At 45.8% G+C, this 17,807-nt stretch overlaps 2 protein-coding genes across 10 annotated transcripts in view; both read right to left on the minus strand.

Annotated features, from left to right (window-relative positions):
- Positions 1-17,807, minus strand: part of GRB10 (growth factor receptor bound protein 10) — a 212,968-nt gene that overhangs the window by 134,166 nt on the left and 60,995 nt on the right. The gene's annotated exons all lie outside the window — the stretch shown is intronic.
- LOC144578329 (uncharacterized) overlaps positions 1-17,807 on the minus strand; it is a 79,803-nt gene that overhangs the window by 11,466 nt on the left and 50,530 nt on the right. The window lies entirely within an intron of this gene.

A 17,807-nucleotide genomic window follows, 5' to 3' on the forward strand; every position in this document is an offset into this window, starting at 1 on the left:
AGGAAGGTCAAGGCAGAGAGGAGGGCACTCAAGAGAGGGGGCTCCCCACACATCTCCAGCTGAGGATTAATGATGCATGCATATAAGAAAAACACTAAGGCCGGGAAGAACCACCAGAAAGAAGCAAGCAGAGCCATCTGGAGAGAAGTGCGTTCCCAACAACCAAATGGAAAATCTCCTTATGCAGGGGACACAAGAGCCTCAGAAGAGTCGTGCCTCAACGGTGGGGGCAAATCAGCCCCGAACTAAACGTGACTCTTGGCTCAGCTAACAAAGCTCGTAAGTCAGCCTCAAAAGGTCATACTATTTCCAAGAAGCTTAACTGTTTCCAGAATAAAGCCCAAAATATTTAAAAGAATAGCCCCTCCCCAAAAAACAGCCAGCACCCAACCAGGTGAAATTTACAATGTCTGCTATTGAAACAAAAAGTACTAAGCATGAAAAGAAAACAAAACCCATAATGATAAGGGAGATCAGCCAAGAGAAACAGAATCAGTAATGTCCAAGATGATGGAAATAGAGGGTAGAATGTTTTATTATTACTATACTTCAAGTTCTGGGATGCATGTGCAGAACATGCAGGTTTATTGCATAGGTATACACGTACCACGGTGGTTTGCTGCACCCATCGACCCGTCATCTGCATTAGGTATTTCTCCTAATGTTCTCCCTCCACTAGTCTCCCACCCCCTGACGCGGCCCAGTGTGTGATGCTCCCCTCCCTGTGTCCATGTGTTCTCATTGCTCAACATCCACTTATGAGAGAACATGCGGTGTTTGGTTTTCCGTTCTTGCGTCAGTTTGCTGAAAATGATGGTTTCTAGCTCCATTCATGTCCCTGCAAAGGACATGAGCTCATCCTTTTTATGGCTGTATAGTATTCCATGGTGTATATGTGCCACATTTTCTTTATCCAGCCTATCATTGATGGGCATTTGGGTTGGTTCCAAGTCTTTGCTATTGCGAACAGTGAGAAGGCAGCATGTTAAAACGATGAAGATAAATACATCCTGTGCATTCAAGAAGAAAAAGCAAAGCGTGAGTGATAAGGAGAGAAGTGGAAGATATAAAAAGACCAAATCCAACGCTACAGATGGAAAACGCAATACAGGAGATAAAAAGCATGCAGGCAGGATTAACCAGACATTGGATACCACGCTTCTCTCCCCTCCCTCCATCCCCAATGACCAGTCTCCAAAGAAATACTGCGACGTTCCCTCGCCCAAGAGCTGGAGTGGTCTGGAGAGGCCTAGGGTAGGAGTGCCCCATGAAGTCACAGTGATAGAAACTATCCAGAATGGCGGACAGAGAGAAAAGGAAGATGGAAAGATGATTATAAACTACCTCCAAATCACATTGCCAGATGAGGAAAGGGGGAAGGAACTCAGGTTTGGGATCAGAGAAAATAAAGGCTGCAGCCAGCACCTTCTGCTTTCCCACTGTTTGGCAGGGCTACTTGTCAATCAAAGTTTCTGAGCCTCAGTTTTACTGTAGGCAAATTTGGATCATACCCATTTCAAAAAGTTTGGTGGGAAAACTGAGTGAGATGAGGTATAAAAAGTCCTGTCACAAAACACGTGCTAGCTCCTTTCTCAACCCCCAAGGAGACAGCCTCTCACGCTGTTGCAGCCTAACAACTGCAAGGTGGTGTCAAGGACAGAAACCCGTCCTTTCACTCAGAGGCGACCTACTCTTACGTACCTGAAACGCAGCTGTAAGTGCAGTGGCTTGGTTATTGTTTCAGCTTCAACCCGCGGCAAGGGAGTCAGAGGTGACTGGGCTCCACCACAGAAAACCAGCTGTCACCAAAACGAGCGACACTTGCACGAGAAGCTGGAAGAGTGTGTACATGCCCACGTGGGTCAGTCACATATACATGTATGCATACATATGTAACTTGAACCATGTGTGGAAACGCAAGTAATACAAACTTACAATATACACAGACACACGGAATCTATAGATGTGACAACAGGCCCCTCCTTATCCACCAATGAAGTTACAAGACGTTTATTTACCTAAATGCTTTCTCTCTAAGTTAAGAACCTCATTCGTTATCAGTAGATCTGAAGAGAGTATCTTCCTGTGTCCATGTATCAACCAGGTGTTTAGATGGAAATGGCTTTTTAGCACCACCTAGCCAAGGCCTCATTCTCTGAAATGAGGTTCTTGGGGAAACCAGTCTCTGGACCCTCAGAGGTGCGATGGTCAGATACAGACCTGTTCACCCTCGCTGGCACCAGCTCTGGGAGGGGCCCATGAGGCACAACCACAAGGCTATGACCATGCTTTGTCAGACTCCACTCCAGACTGCTCAACATGCAGCAGGCTCAGTTCTGATCCCTCCAGGCAAAGCCTCCTCTTTCACTCCAGGGGGATCCAGGGGACTCTGGGCGCCTAGCAAAGTGGGGAGGCCAGGGACTCAGCCTGCCCAGATGATTCCAACCCAGAGACTAAGTGCCAGACAAAGATGGGACAGGGGATTCCCAAGCCAAGAGGCTTGTGGGACTGTGTCCAGCAGGAAAGAAAGGGATGGGGATCCAACCTCCCTCAAGTCAGGAAGCCCAGTGCTCAGTTCAAGGGAGAATTAACACAGAGAGGAGAGGGATATTGAGAAGGGAGGCCAGTCTGCGGACTGGGAAGATGAGTTTGCTTTGAAACATCTTTCTTCTGAAAAGCTGGCATTACCCTCACCTCCCTGAATGCCAGTCAGCCACCTGGATGGGTTAGTTACCCATGCAGAAATCATGCAGCCTCCAACTCCTCCATAACCACCTGTGAACTGCTTGCCGATCCTGATTATTCTGCCTTCTACATCCACTTCCACCCACACTTTCTTCTCATGACCACTGCGGCCCCTTGGCTCAGGCCCCTCCGTGCCGCTTCCTGAGTGCACTGACGGAAATCAGTGACAGCTCACTCACAGGGCCCAGAGTATAGAACCCAGGGACTCTCGAGCCTTGGTCTTAAACCCTCACTCTACCTCTAACAGTTCAGTCTTTAAGGATCAGAGATCTAACTTTACTCCAAACTAATTTGTACATTAAGAGCAGGTTTCAAAAGCACATTAATACTCAGTTCACCAAGGGCCCAACGTAAGTCCCATGCATACTGAAACCGTAACCATCGAAACCCTGAGAGCAGAGATTGCCATTCACAGCTCTCAGGGTCAAGAAGACTTTACTAAGCAGCAGGAGGGGCCCTGCAATTACTGTCCAATGTCTAAGCTTGTTGAACCCCTCAAAATCCTCACCCAACGGTGACACAGTCATGGATAACCAATCACAGAGTTTCACAGACTTGGAGTATCCAACCTCTTGGTCACATAAGCAGAAAAGAAATTTAGTTGATCTTCAGAGAGACTGATCCATTCAACAAATATTTACCAAGCAATTACTCTATGCCCAGCACATGAGTATTTAAAGCAACAATCCTGCCCTCATGGAGATCTTATTTTATCTAAGGAAAACACATAGCAAGCAATAAACATACCATTATTTGTTTATAATCTGAGAGTGCAGCGCAACGAAATAAAGGAGCACAAGAGAGCTGGATAAACAGGGCAGAAACTGCAATGTACACAGAACACAAGGGAAGGCCTCATTGAACAGGGGCCCAGGAGCGAGGACCACAAGGAAGAAGGGCCAGGCCCACAGGTGTCCTTTGACACCTACATGAAGGGGGGAAACAAGGCCAAAGAACATCATTGTGGGCAGAGATGGAAGCCCCTGCAAAAGGACTTCATCTTAAGAGCGACCTTCCTTTGAAGCTGAAAACTATCATTCTCAGCCAACTAACACTGGAACAGAAAATGAAATACCGCATGTTCTCACTCATAAGTGGCAGCTGACATTGAAAACACATGGACACAGGGTGGGGAACATCACACACCGGGGCTTGTCAGAGGGTGGGGAGTGAGGGGAGGGAGAGTATTAGGACAAATACCTAATGCATGCGGGGCTTAAAACCTAGATCACGGGTTGATGGGTGCAGCCAATCACCATGGCACATGTATACCTATGTAACAAACCTCCATGTTGTGCACATGTATCCCAGAACTTAAAATTAAAAAAAAAAAAGAGTAGCCATCCTTAACAATTATAAGGATCATACTCTCCCCATGAAATAAATGCTACGACCAGCTCCTTACATTTCCACTACACTTTGGAATTTCCTACCAAGAACAAGAACTTTTGTTTTTCCTGTGAGCTCACTCCTTTCATAGTTTTTTTTTTTTTTAAGTCATACTATCAAGTGATCAAATCCCAGTTCCTGCAGCCTACGCAGGATCTCGGGCACCTAGAAATTGCTGGCGGAGACACATCCTTCTGCCCCCCACCCCAGCTGCTGAGAGCAGGGCTGAAATCCTTCACAGAACTTGAATGCCTCTCAACAAACACCAGAGAACCCCGACCAGAGCTGCAGCCTGAAGCCCACCTTCAGAAAAAGAAACATGGTTTCCTACCACTTTTCCAGAGACACTAACAAACACATACCCTAAGTCACAGAAAATTCAGTAAGACGAAAAACTAACTACAAGATAAATAGAAAACATCATAAAAATTCAAAATAATGTTCATATTCTTATCACACTCACTTCAAATACTTTATTTCTTTCTAGTTAAGATAGTAATAATAATGGTATAACAGTGCCTGGATGAAAAGGATATTTTCAAAAACACATGAATACCCAGTTCACCAGGATCTGCTTGAAACACACATCACCAAGGCGAGGGTATTGACCCCATGACAAAGAGACAGGACCGCACACCTGACAGGTCCCTGACAGGATCGCTAAGTGACCCCTTTTGCCAAGACTCGTAACCGATGGCAGCAACCACAGGTGATGTGGCCCATGGGACATCAGGCGCCAATGAGTTCCAGAGAGCAGAGGACAGGCACATCCCAGACGGGGTGCCCGGCACATATGGCAACACTCACCCCCGGGAAAAATAACCGTGAAAGCAAGTCATCACAAAATTCACTAAGAGCTAAACATGCATGGTGCGGGAATACAAAAAAAAATTCAAACACAGCTACCACCTTAAAAACCAGACACTTAAATCAGAAAGTAATTAAAGAAGCTTATGTTTAAACTACTCTGTATGCTTTTTTTTTTTTTTTTTTTTTGAGACGGAGTTTCTCTCTTACTGCCCAGGCTGGAGTGCAATGGCACGATCTCGGCTCACCACAACCTCCGCCTCCTGGGTTCAGGCAATTCTCCTGCCTCAGCCTCCTGAGTAGCTGGGATTACAGGCACACGCCACCGTGCCCAGCTAATGTTTTGTATTTTTAGTAGAGACGGGGTTTCACCATGTTGACCAGGATGGTCTCGATCTCTTGACCTCGTGATCCACCCGCCTTGGCCTCCCAAAGTGCTGGGATTACAGGCATGAGCCACCGTGCACGGCCTCTGTATGCTTTTAATAAAAGGAGTAATTTTAAGGTTCCTCTCTCTGCCAAAGTCTATCATTTTTTTTTAAAGTTGCCATTTCCTAATTTTTCATCAATGTATTTACTGCTTGTTTAAAACATCATTTTTCTCTGCCTGGCTGTCTACAGCACTTATCCAGTAGTTTTTCTCTGCTGCAACTGAGCAAGCAATCACAGAAGCTGCATAGCACCCAAATCCAGCGCAGGATATTGTCATAATAAATATCCTCTTCATCCAGGTGCCAGAAAGGAAAGAAATGCCCTGCTTCATTGAAAAGTTTCGTAAATCGTTAACATGAACTCCACATGCAATATTTGCCATATTCAAACAATTTTAACACAGTAAAGGTACCCAACCATGAAACTGTTTTAAACTTTCCTGGAGAATACAGTAGTCCCGACTCCCGGCTTATCCTGGTTTTACTTTCTGTAGCTTCAGTTACCCAGTCAACTGTGGTCCAAAAGTAGTAAATGAACAACTACAGAAATGAATAATTTGTTGGTTTCATACTGCATACTACACAGAGGAGCGTGATGAGGTCCTGCACCAACCTGCTTTGTCCTGCCCAGGATGTGACTCCTCCCTCTGTCCACAAGATCCACACTGCGGGCGCTGCCTGCCCACGAGTCACAGAGAAGTTGTCGCGGTCATCAGATCAACCGCCGTGGATCCCAGAGCTTGAATTCAAGGAGCCCTTACTATACTGAACAACAGCCCCAAAGTGAAGAGGAATGATGCTGGTCATTCGATGATGCCAAAGAGAAGCCCTGAAGTACTTCCTTTAAGTGAAAAGGTAAAAGTTCTCAACTTGTCTCTGCTCTACGTAGGGCTCTGCAGCTTCAGATTTAGGTATTCTGACCTGGGCTGGGGATGGGGTCCCACCTCACCATGTCACCCACAACCCCCATTCCCCGCTGAGGAGGGGTCAAGCAGAAGGGTGACAGGACTCCGCGCTGTCCTCAAGTGGGATCCAGGGTGGCCAAGGATGGAGGACGACAGAGAACACATGAAGAGGGGTCAGCTGGAGGGAGGCCCAGGACTGGCTGCAGGGGTGTAGAGGAGAGGGGGCTCCTTAGGGGTGCAGCAGAGATGGCTGTGGACGGGAAGGTGTCTGGGCAGAAGCTCAAGGAAATGGCCCAGGCAAGAAACGGAAGGAGTGAGAAGACAGCATGGGGAGCAGGGAGGAGGGAGCAGAGCAGTTCAGTATTACTGGTGGCAAAGCCCATTTGGCTGGCAGGGAGGGTCAGGCAAAGACAGGCTGAAGAAGCTGACCTGGTCACTATGACACCTCCTGGCCTTGCACCCCTGAGGCAGGGCATACCATGGGCCCAGCAGCTCCCAGCCTCCTAGGCTGTCTCCCACCAGATGAGCCCTGGACCCTTAACATGCACTATGCCACTGCCCCCTCTACCCTGCCCACCCTCACGCCCACTCAGGAGGCTGACCCTATAACCTTATGTCTAAGAACTTCCTGCAAGGGTTGTTCCAAGATTCAGAGTGGCTTCCTAAGGCAAAAGAAAGATCCCCTGGAAGGCCCCAGGGTAACCCTGACTGGCACCACTGAAGCATCGGGGCAAAGACGTCAGATGGCATGAACAGAGCAGCTCCAAGCGTCTGCAGCCCCATGCACCTGCAGCAAGATGGGAAATTCCACATGCTGGAAGATTTCAAAGCCACAAAAACATTCCCATCTGCTAGTTAAGAACATAGTTAATGGGGCCACATGGGCAGTAATAGCTTCAAAGCCCCATGACAAGGACTCAAGAAAGGGGAGTCCAGGGTGAGGAGGTGACAGAACCAGAGTGATGCGAGCCAGGGCAACAGGGCCCAGGGTGACAGGATGATGGGAGATGGGCTATGGGGAGAAAGCCAGGGTGACAAGGTGACAGTGATGGGGCAAGGTGACAGGGCACTGTCCCCTCTCCCTCCCGGACATTACTTATACCTGGCCTCCACATACACACACAGCTTATTCTCCATAAAGCGTCTTCTCAGAAGCTGCCCGTGATGTTCTCCTTGGGTAGGGTTACTTTTAATCTCATTTTACCCATGTTAGGTAAAGATAGCACTCTGAGGATTAAATTGTTTCTCTAGATGCCCGGCACTCGCCCCTCATACTGCACAAGCTAGAAAGGCCACATTTACGCCTTACAAAGCTAAAAACGAAAATCTATATAAACACCCTGCAAATGCCAAGAACCTGACCTCAAATACCAATTTAAAGTAACACCTCCACAATGTTGAAAAATAAAAATACATTTATACAATCAGGTGCAGTGGCTCATATCTGTAACCCTAGAACTTTGGGAGGCCAAAGCGGGCGGATCGCAAGATCAGGAATTGAGACCAGCCTGGCCAACATGGTGAAACCTCGTCTCTACTAAAAATACAAAAATTAGCTGGGTGTGGTGGCACACGCCTGTAATCCCAGCTACTTAGGAGGCTGAGGCAGGAGAACCATTTGAACCAGGGAGTTGGAGGTTGCAGTGAGCCAAGGTTGCGCCACTGCACTCCAGCCTGGTGACAGAGCGAGACTCCGTCTCAAATAAACAAACAAAAAAAAGCATTATACAAAATTTAGTGAAGTTCTGAACAGACAAGTAAAGCAAAATATAACTTTATAGCTTTTTTTTAAACGATAATAGCTTTTTTTTTTTTCTTTAAAAAAAGAGAAGAGTTACAGTGAAGCAATGCTGTCCTTGGTAGTGAAGGACTCAAATTTCCATCTCTGTGTCCACAGACAGAGGGGTCCAGTGTTTCCTACTTCGAGACATAAAACAGCAGTTACGATTCCCCTTCCTCTATTACTTGGGTACATCCTTGAAGTCCAGGCTACGTCTTATGTACTTTTGTATTCCCAGAATGAGCAACCACAAAGAAACTGCCAATCATTTGGGAGGCCAAGGAGAGGGGATCGCAAACGAGGTCAGGAGTTTGAGACCAACCTGGCCAAGACAGTGAAACCCCATCTCTACTAAAAATACAAAAAAAAAAAAAAAAAAAATTAAATTAGCCGGGCATGGTGGCAGGGCCTGTAATCTCAGCTACTTGGGAGGCTGAAGCAGAGAACTGCTTGAATACGGGAGGCAGAGGCTATAGTGAACTGAGACCAACATTCCAACCCCCAACCCGGGCAACAAAGACTCCATCTCAAAATAAAAAAGAAAAGAAAAGAAACTGCCAATCATTTCATCATTGTCCAAAGAATGAAATATTCTAATGTCGGTAGGTCCCATCTTACAACTAAGCTGGGTTTCAGTTGAGATCTGGACATTTAGGATGACCCCCCTCAGCCAGCACCCCAAAGCCTGCTAAACCACAGTCTGGGGGCAAAGGAAGAAGAGGAAGGGGTCTTCAGGGATCCAGCCCCTTGGATCCCAAAAGCAAAGTCCCCATTCACAGTTCTAGCCCAGTGCCCCTGGTAAAGTGGGAATTCCTAAGGCCCTACTTGTTGGGCCCTGGAGGCACTCATTTCACAACAGTGTCAGTGTAACTGTCAGCCTCACATGCCTGCAGCAGTACTGGGATTCATACCCAGGGCCTGCGTGTCTCAGTACTGAACTGGGCTGGCTCACCTCCTGCTGGCCCCGTGGCCTCCCACAACAGTGTAGACTCTTGGTGGAGCCGAGACTAGAGCAGCTGCTCAGGGCAAACAGACACAGGTAGGTCACACTGAGAGCTACACAGGGACTCACGGGCACGCTCCAACCTTCGCCCTAGTGCAGTGGCAAGCAGCTGGTCAAGGACAGTCAGCAAAAGCACCATGGAGCCATATCAGGCCTGTCGGGGAGAGTGGACGACACAGTGGGAGGGCACAGATGCCATCCCTGTGATGCGCCACTGGCTGAAGGCGGTTGGACGTTCCAGCAGTGCCTGAGGAAATCTCACCATGCACAAATGACACACCAAGGCCACAATGGGCCATAAATGCAAAGCTTCAATTTGCAAACTGTAGCTGCCAAGGACAGAAAAACCACAAGCATGACTGTGATATCCTGAGATAGCCAAGACTAGCGCTTTGGGAGCCACCTGCGGGGGTGAAGCAGTTTTTGCTGTTTTTATCAACCTGTCAAGCACCTATACGTCCCAACTCACAACAGCAACGAATTGCTACAAAGTAAAGTAAAGCAAACATACAATACACATCCACATTTTTATTCTAAAGTTCAACATTCAAATTCCTATAGAATTTCTGAACACATTTTCTCAATGTCTCTACTTATCAAGGACTGGAAATAAACATGACCTGGGACACGGCGGTGGGTGCATGAAGACACCTGATTTCAAATAAGTCTGTATTGCGCTACGAGAGACAGGAGGATGTGTCCTGAAGAAAGAGTGTGAGCCGCCCCAGCTCTAAGCCGGTCAGTCTCATCTGAAGTGTTGATTAGTTTTTTCCCTTGAAGAGGGCTAGGCAAAACAGGAGCACGGTAGCAGGAAAAAGTGCCACAAACCCTGCTGAAGGAAGGATGCCCGAGGGAGCTGGGGGCTGGGTGGGTAATGACACATAACTTCCAACACAGAGAGACAGAACTGATTTGCTCTGTGTTACTGACAAGGCCAGAAGGGAGCACAGTCAATGTTACAGGAGGCCCATCGTCTGACCACAGACAGACAGCCTGTCCCTGAGGGTCATGAGTTCCCTTCCCTTTGGTAATCAAGTAATATGACTCTGTGCAAAGAAAACAGGTGAATCAAGGATTCATGCTCCAACCAGGTACACCATGCCTTTCCACATCTGAGTGCACTTGATACTGACACCTCTCTCTGGGAAAACACTCCCCCAAGGTAGCCCTGCCTGCGCCTGCCCTGCTAGTTATTTGCCTGCTGCCTACCCTGCCTGCCGTAATGGTGACTGATACAGTTTGGATTGGTGTCCCCGCCCAAAATCTCATGTCCATCCCCAAGGTTGGAGGAGGAGCCTGGTGGCAGGTGACTGGATCATGGGGGCAGATGCCCCCATTTCTGTTCTCATGACAGTGAGTTGTCAGGACACCTGGTTGCTGGACAGTGTGTAGTGCCTTCCCTTTTGTGCTCTTTTCCTCCTGCTCTAGTCATGTAGAACTTGCAGGCTTCCCCTTCGTTTCAGCCATGATTGTAAGTTTCCTGAGGCCTCCCAGCCATGCTTCCTGTACAGCTGGCAGAACTATGAGCTAATTAAACCTCTTTTCTTTATAAATGACCCAGTCCCAGTTCTTCATAGTTGGGTAGCTGCTATTACAGGCACACACCACCTATAAAGTACTATTGGCTAGTTCTTCACAGCTGTGTAAGAGTGGACAGCTACAGTGACATGCACACACAGAGGTAAGTTCTGGTCTTTGTAGGTCTAATAGAAACTTTAACACTTTACAACTAAAGAGGCAACCATCTGGTCTCATAAGTAGAAACAAACAAAAACAAAGACTTTGATAAGTGATTTTGTAGTGGCCCCTGGGTGGATGGCAAAGGGAAAGCTGATTACGAACACTGAACTTCCATGGGATAGAAAATTAAAAGAACACAAATTTTTCCATGGGGATTTAACCCCATGACAAGTAGGAGGAAAACAGAAGTGGGATATACGTGTCCATGATTAGATATGTCTTTCCAAAGACAGTGCAAAGTCATAGACCAATTACATGTTCTGTTCCTCCACTGCCTATGAAATCTTACTAAAAAGATAATTAACTCTATCACCCCCAATCAATCAAATAGATATCTGCACAGCCAAGCACACAGTGCCAAGGAAAAACCAGACAGCAGAATGGTTAAGAACACAGGCTTCAGGCTTGACCCCACGGGCCTGATCCCCAATCTGTGCCATACAAGCTGTGTGACCTTGGGCAACTTACCAATATCTGCAAGCCTTGGTTTCCTTGAAAAAAAGAAATAGAAAAAATAACACATCCAGAGTACTTGCCACATTAGCAGAAAGAGGACAAAAATAACACACAAAGGCTGGGTACAGAGGCTCACCCCTATAATTCCAGCCTTTTGGGAGACAGGTGGGCAGACAACTTGAGGCTAGGAGTTCAAGAGCAGCCTGGGCCAACATGACGAAACTCTGTCTCTACTAAAAATACAAAAATTAGCTGGGCATGGTGCGTGCTCCTGTAATCCCAGCTACTCAGGAGGCTGAGGCAGGAGAATCACTTGAACAGGAAAGGTGGGGGTTGTAGTGAACTGAGATCACGCCACTAAATTCCAGCCTAGGCGACAGAGTAAGACTGTCTCAAAAATAAAAAAATAGGCCGGGTGCGGTGGCTCATGCCTATAATCCCAGCACTTTGGGAGGCCAAGGCCGGTGGATCACGAGGTCAAGAGATCGAGACTATCCTGGCCAACATGTGAAACCCCGTCTCTACTAAAAACACAAAAATTAGCTGGGCATGGTGGCGCGCGCCTGTAGTCCCAGCTCCTTGGGAGGCTGAGGCAGGAGAATTGCTTGAACCTGGGAGGCGAAGGTTGCAGTGAGCTGAGATCCCGCCACTGCAGTCCAGCCTGGCGCCTGGCGCCTGGTGACGGAGTGAGACTGTCTCAAAATTAAATAAATAAATAAATAAAATACATAGAAAATATATAATATAGTTGCTTCTATTATTCAGAAAAAGATCAGACTTTAAGCCCACACTTAATAAGATGATGTTTGAGAAGGTAAGATTTAGGCATTAAAAAGAAAAGCACTGAGACTAGAATAAATATATACATATTCATGTATTTTTATTTCCATTTATTTACTTATCTCTCATATTTCATTGATTCTAAGACATGCCCCACTTCCCATTTTTAACATTTTAAAAATGGAAACCCCTTAAAATTAGCACACATTACACCTTTAGGGACAATACATAACAATCTTTATTTCACCTGACAAGCTGTTGTTAAAACTCACTTATGGCATTTCATGATCAAAGACATTCAGTAAGTACAAAACTGCAGGATACAAATTCAATGTTTTAGTACAATAACTCTGAGGAGGAGACTTTTGCATAAGACAATAACTTGTTCTCCTCAGTCTCGCCAACATTAAACATACACACACTTCACAGAGATGAATGTACCTTTGTTACTCAGTAGGACAGATGGCCTTTTTCTGCTTTGATAATCTCATCTGCAAAGGGTGTAACATGAAGGTCCCCACCTTGTAGGGTTGGCAGGATAGAGTGTCCAAGTAAAGTCCTCGGCATCATGACCAGCGTATAGCAGAAATCCTCAATTTTCTTGTGTATAAAATGGGTATCATGAACATACCTAATTCATAGAGCTGGGGAAAGCCTGAAGACAAAGCCAGTACACAGGAAGTGCTTAATCTTTTCCCCACTGCCAACCCTGCCTCCAACCGACTGACTAGCTTGCAGGCTGTCAAATACATAAGTTTTACAGTTCCAGCAGGAAATGACATGGGGTGGGGGATTAATCACCTTCCCTCTACTTGTCCACACAAAGCACACCACTGACAGCACCCCAGGCCACGCCAGCCCACAGCTGGTTGTTGCACCTGCTGTCTCCCTCCAGGGCTGGGAGCTCCCGGCAGGCAGAGTTGACATCTTATTCACCTGGTACTCTAATACCCAGCCATGGTCTGCCAATCAACTGCGTTCATAAAATGGCAAGTGAATAAACAAATCAGCCAAAGTTACTTAGAACATTTAAAGAACAGAGTTTTCAACGGATTCTGTAAGTTACAGAAAATATAAACCGTTTACTAATATGTCATTAACTACTTAGGATTTCAATAAACAAAGCCAGTTAACAGCAATTTGCCAGATCGGTGAGAAGTATTTTCCCAAACCAAATTCCATCTATTTTTTTAAGTGAATATTCCCATGATTTTACAGACTTAAAAAAGATTATAATCTCAAATTTACACAAATCACTGAAAAAAAAAAAAAAACTTACATTCGGCCAGGCGCAGTGGCTCATGCCTATAATCCAAGCACTTTGGAGGGCAAGGAAGGAGAATCACCTGAGGTTGGGAGTTCAAGACCAGCCTGACCAACATGGTGAAACCCCGTCTTAAAAAAAAAAACAAAAAAAACTTACATTCTTAAAAATAATCTATACTCTTAAAAAAATACCAGCTCATCCAAACAGTGACTCACATGTTAACACGGTCTTTCAAGTGCTAAGCATAATGCCAAGGGCTCTACATAAGCGTCTTCCAATTCTCATAATGACACTGTCAATAGAAGAGATGTGGAGAATTTAAACACAGTGCCTAGAGTGATGCAAGTGAACAGTAGTCAACACACTGCCTGTTTCACCTCACAAATATCTCCACAACATCGTTGCTGTTCCTAAGTGCAGAATCATGACATTAAATGACTTGGAAAACATTTTAGGTAAATGTCCTGTCGGCTGGAAGAGTCAAATAAAATTTAAAAAGAGACATTTCAAATGATCTTTGTAACTTTTCACCTTAAGGGTTTAGAATGGCAGGTACTATCAACACATTTCTTAAAGAAAATGTAGTCTAATGAAATGTCCTTTAGCCAAAGTATGGATGGTGTAGTAGTTTAAAAAAAAAAAAGCTACAGAATCAATCCCTCACTATAATAGTAATAATTAACAATAATAACAACAGTGATAGACTTTAGAAATGGAATTCATTTCCAGGAATCAAATCAAGAGTCTCGAGGATGATATCATCCTTCAGCTCCTCCACGCCCTGCCAAAGATTAAGGAATCAGGGGCACTCAACAGAAAATCCAGAGTTGTATGTGATCAGCAGATGAAGTCTCATTTGAGGACTGTTTCACAGTCAGAAAATGGGGAGGAAATGAGCTGATACAAAAGCTGAGCCTCTGTCCATCCAAAAAGGCTCATTCTAGCAGTCAGTGTCCCAGAAAAAGCTTTTTTCTGTAAAGGGCCAAATACTACCAACTCTACTGACGGGGACTGGAAACAGCCACAGACAGCACAAAACCAATGATCACGGCTGAGTTCCAAAAGAACCTTTATTTTATTTTTTGAAAGCTGGTCTTGCTCTGTCACCCAGGCTGGAATGCAGTGGCACAATCCTGGCTCACCATAACCTCCACCTCTCGGGTTCAAGTGATTTTCCTGCCTCAGCTTCCCAAGTAGCTGGATAACAAGTGCATGCCACCACAACTGGCTAATTTTGTATTTTCAATAGAGACAGGGTTTCCCCATGTCAGTCAGGCTGGTCTAGAACTCCTGGCTTCAAATGGTCTGCCCACCTCTGCCTCCCACAGTGCTGGGATTACAGGCCTAAGCCACCATGACCAACCTCCAATAAAACTTTATTTGCAAAAGCAGGTTGCAGCTCAGTAAGCCTTGAAGGTTCAGGGACACTGCACTGAAAGGGAACCACAGCACACATCTTCTGGTGTCCTAGGGCTGGACAGCATGTAGGTGCACTAATGCTGTTGCTCCTATCTCCACCAAAAGCTGGGGCTCTGCAGGGCAGGATGGCCAGGAGAGTTTCTAAGACAGCTCATTTCTAAGCATGATTGGTTTTAATTCAGAAATCAGGAAATGATGAAAATAAAAATACTGCTTTTAAAAATTCAACAGTAAATTTCATCACCTATGTCAAATTCACACACAAGTGTTTCAGTTCTAACGCTCAGTTCAACACTGTATGGACGTTTGTAGCCAAACACATTTCCTACTTTGCATTTTTCTGAAAGATAATAAAAGTTGCCTTTATTTACCACAATTTTTGTCATAATCCCTTCTTCAAAAGCCTGGAAGCTGGACATGGTTAATAATTAAGAATTTTGGGGAAGGAAGAACAATAACAGTGTCCGCATCAATGAACGCAGATGTGCAGGGCCCACAGGGTGCCCCAAAGACCCCATCCCGCTTTCAGGGCAGAGCCTGTGGTTGGCAAAGCTCTGCACAGGTCACACTGGACTCTGCTGCAGCAGAAATAAGCAAAGAAACGTCTTGCTTCAGACCTTTTGATTTAAAAATTGCAAATGATAAGCTGTAGGACTCTCCTAACAGAGCCCCGCAAAGACCAAGGCAGCGGCCCTCTCTCTCCCGTTGTCCCCGTTTATTTGCTTCAGAATTATTATCATTATTCACAACTATCGCATTTGCCAGTTGTCTCTGTCTCCTCCACTGGGATCGAGGAGCCCCAAAGATCTGTCTGCCAAGCTCAAAGCTGGCTCCCTGGCCCAAAACATGTGCCTGGCACCTGGCTGGTGCTCTACCAAGATTCAAAGAATTAAAGATCACAGCCTTGACTCAGCTTCTAAAGGATGACCAGGCGCCGGGTAATTTCAACACATTTCCTCTAATCCCTGCCACGACCCAGAAGCGATTAACCCTTTTCTATGAAAAGAGAAACTGCGGTCGGGAAAGTTGCAGAATTTCTCCAAGGCCAGAAAATTATGACGTATCACATTTTAAAGAAACAACTTAAGTCTTAAAAGTGACCTGGGTCATCCCTGGCCTTCCCAGAACCCCTCCCCAACTGCTGCCCTCCAACAGCAGGATGATTAAATGCACACAATTATTTTGCTGCTTCTGTGCATATCTTAAAAATCACATCAATGACCCATTAACCGAACCATCTATCTAATTCAAACCACTGCTGCAAGTGAACAGCTAGAATTAGAAAATTATTTGTATGTTGAAGGCTTTAAGAATAAATTTTTCTCTATGAAACTCTGGAGATTTATCTAATTAGTATTATATAATCGCAGATTGCTCAAGACTGGAACCCACTGTAAATCATCCCGTATTCTGAGAAATTCTGGAACTGTCATCTTATTTTCCAGGAACGAGGGACATATGCTGCCAAGTCTTGCTGTTAGATTTTTTTAAGAGTAAGACAGTGCTTTCAAATGGCCCTGTGAAGCAGTGAGATTTCCTCAAAGCACCACAGCGCATGGCAGGGAACACCCACCCTTCCTTCCTGGCTTCCAGGCTCCAGGAAAACAGCCTGGGGCATCGGTGACTACAAACACCTTAACAAGGCCATCGAAGGAGGAACTGACTCAGCTTGCACGTCTGCCACTTCTGTAGGTACCAGCAGGAAACTGGAAATGTCAGGAAGGTAGGGGCAGCTGATAGAGCTTCTGTGGCCATTATCTAGCCCCAAAAGTCTACTCTATACCCAGCCAAGGACAGCACTACTAAAATGGCCTCAGAGCAACTTCCCCTTGGAGATTTGTCTTTTGAGCTCACTGACTGCAATCTCTTGGAACTGAGGGTAGGAAGTGGCAGGCGGGGCTGAGGGGTGCAGTCGAGCCCAGACAACTAGAGCTGATGCTAACTGGCCACACAAGTAACTAGACCCATGACCCTTGGGTGCAGCACAGACCTTTAATCAATGAGGAGAGGCAACCACAGCCTCTTTAAGAATAAGAAAACAATTATGCAGAGGCAGAGGGGGACGCCTTTTCCAGAGCTCACAAGCTACACAAACCCAGAGGTCACCAGTCACCACCAAACTTTGCAGTTTGCTAAGATTTCAATCCTCTTTTCTGGTTTGTAACCAGTTTTGGCTTTGGGTCACATTCGATGATCAGAATGAATGATATTCCTAATCTTCAGCCTTTCTTCGAAGGTTTGCTTCACTTAGACACCAAAAAAAAAAAAAAAAAAATGTTCAAAGGCGTCTCTTTGCAGCCATAATGCTGTAGGCAATTTCTCATCACAGTAGCTAAAAAGGGACTTCGCAGACTAAGAGAGAAAATAACAAGTTCAAAGAAGTACAAAAATCTGACCAAAGCCAGAGCGTATGAAAGGACCTCAAAACCCAGGACTGCTCCAGCTGAAAAGTCACAGGCCTGGGAGAGATGGCGTAAGTACTTCCAATGACAAAAGCATGAATAAGGAAGGACAAGCCAGGATTCGTGAATCAACTCTAAGGAACCAAGGACCATCCCTTACAAATGCATCCCTCTACACCGCCAAGTGAAAGTTCAAATAAAAGCATTTCAGAAGATGAAGGGAACTTGCAGATGAAACCGTTCTAGCAGCCCATGAAGACGAGCCAGAGAAAGTGAAGAAACAGAAATGAACTTGTTCTCCCACAAAACTCACGTGGGGCTCTCAGGAAAGGAAAGAGCCAATCTGTGGAGAGAACTCCCTTTAGAACAGGCAGGCAACAACCAGGCCAAGAAGCCACCTGTTAAGACACCAAGCCCTTTCTCCTTCCCACTCCCTCACGCTGTGAGGACATGTCTCTAGGTGAATGTCCCGACATCTGCTGTCACTGCAGAAACCATCATCAGAAGTGTCTGGCGTGACCCAGGAAGTGAAAACACAGTGCCTGCTTCATTCCTAACATGGAATCCCGGCTCTCAGCGGGCAACTCTGTACAACAGAACTCCTTTATTAAAGGACACAGGGTCAAATGGGAGTATGACAACACTGTCTTACAAAGCAAAGTGAGGCATAGAAGATGAAGAAG

Source organism: Callithrix jacchus, chromosome 11, assembly GCF_049354715.1.
Source record: "Callithrix jacchus isolate 240 chromosome 11, calJac240_pri, whole genome shotgun sequence".
Taxonomy (NCBI): Eukaryota; Metazoa; Chordata; class Mammalia; order Primates; family Cebidae; genus Callithrix; species Callithrix jacchus.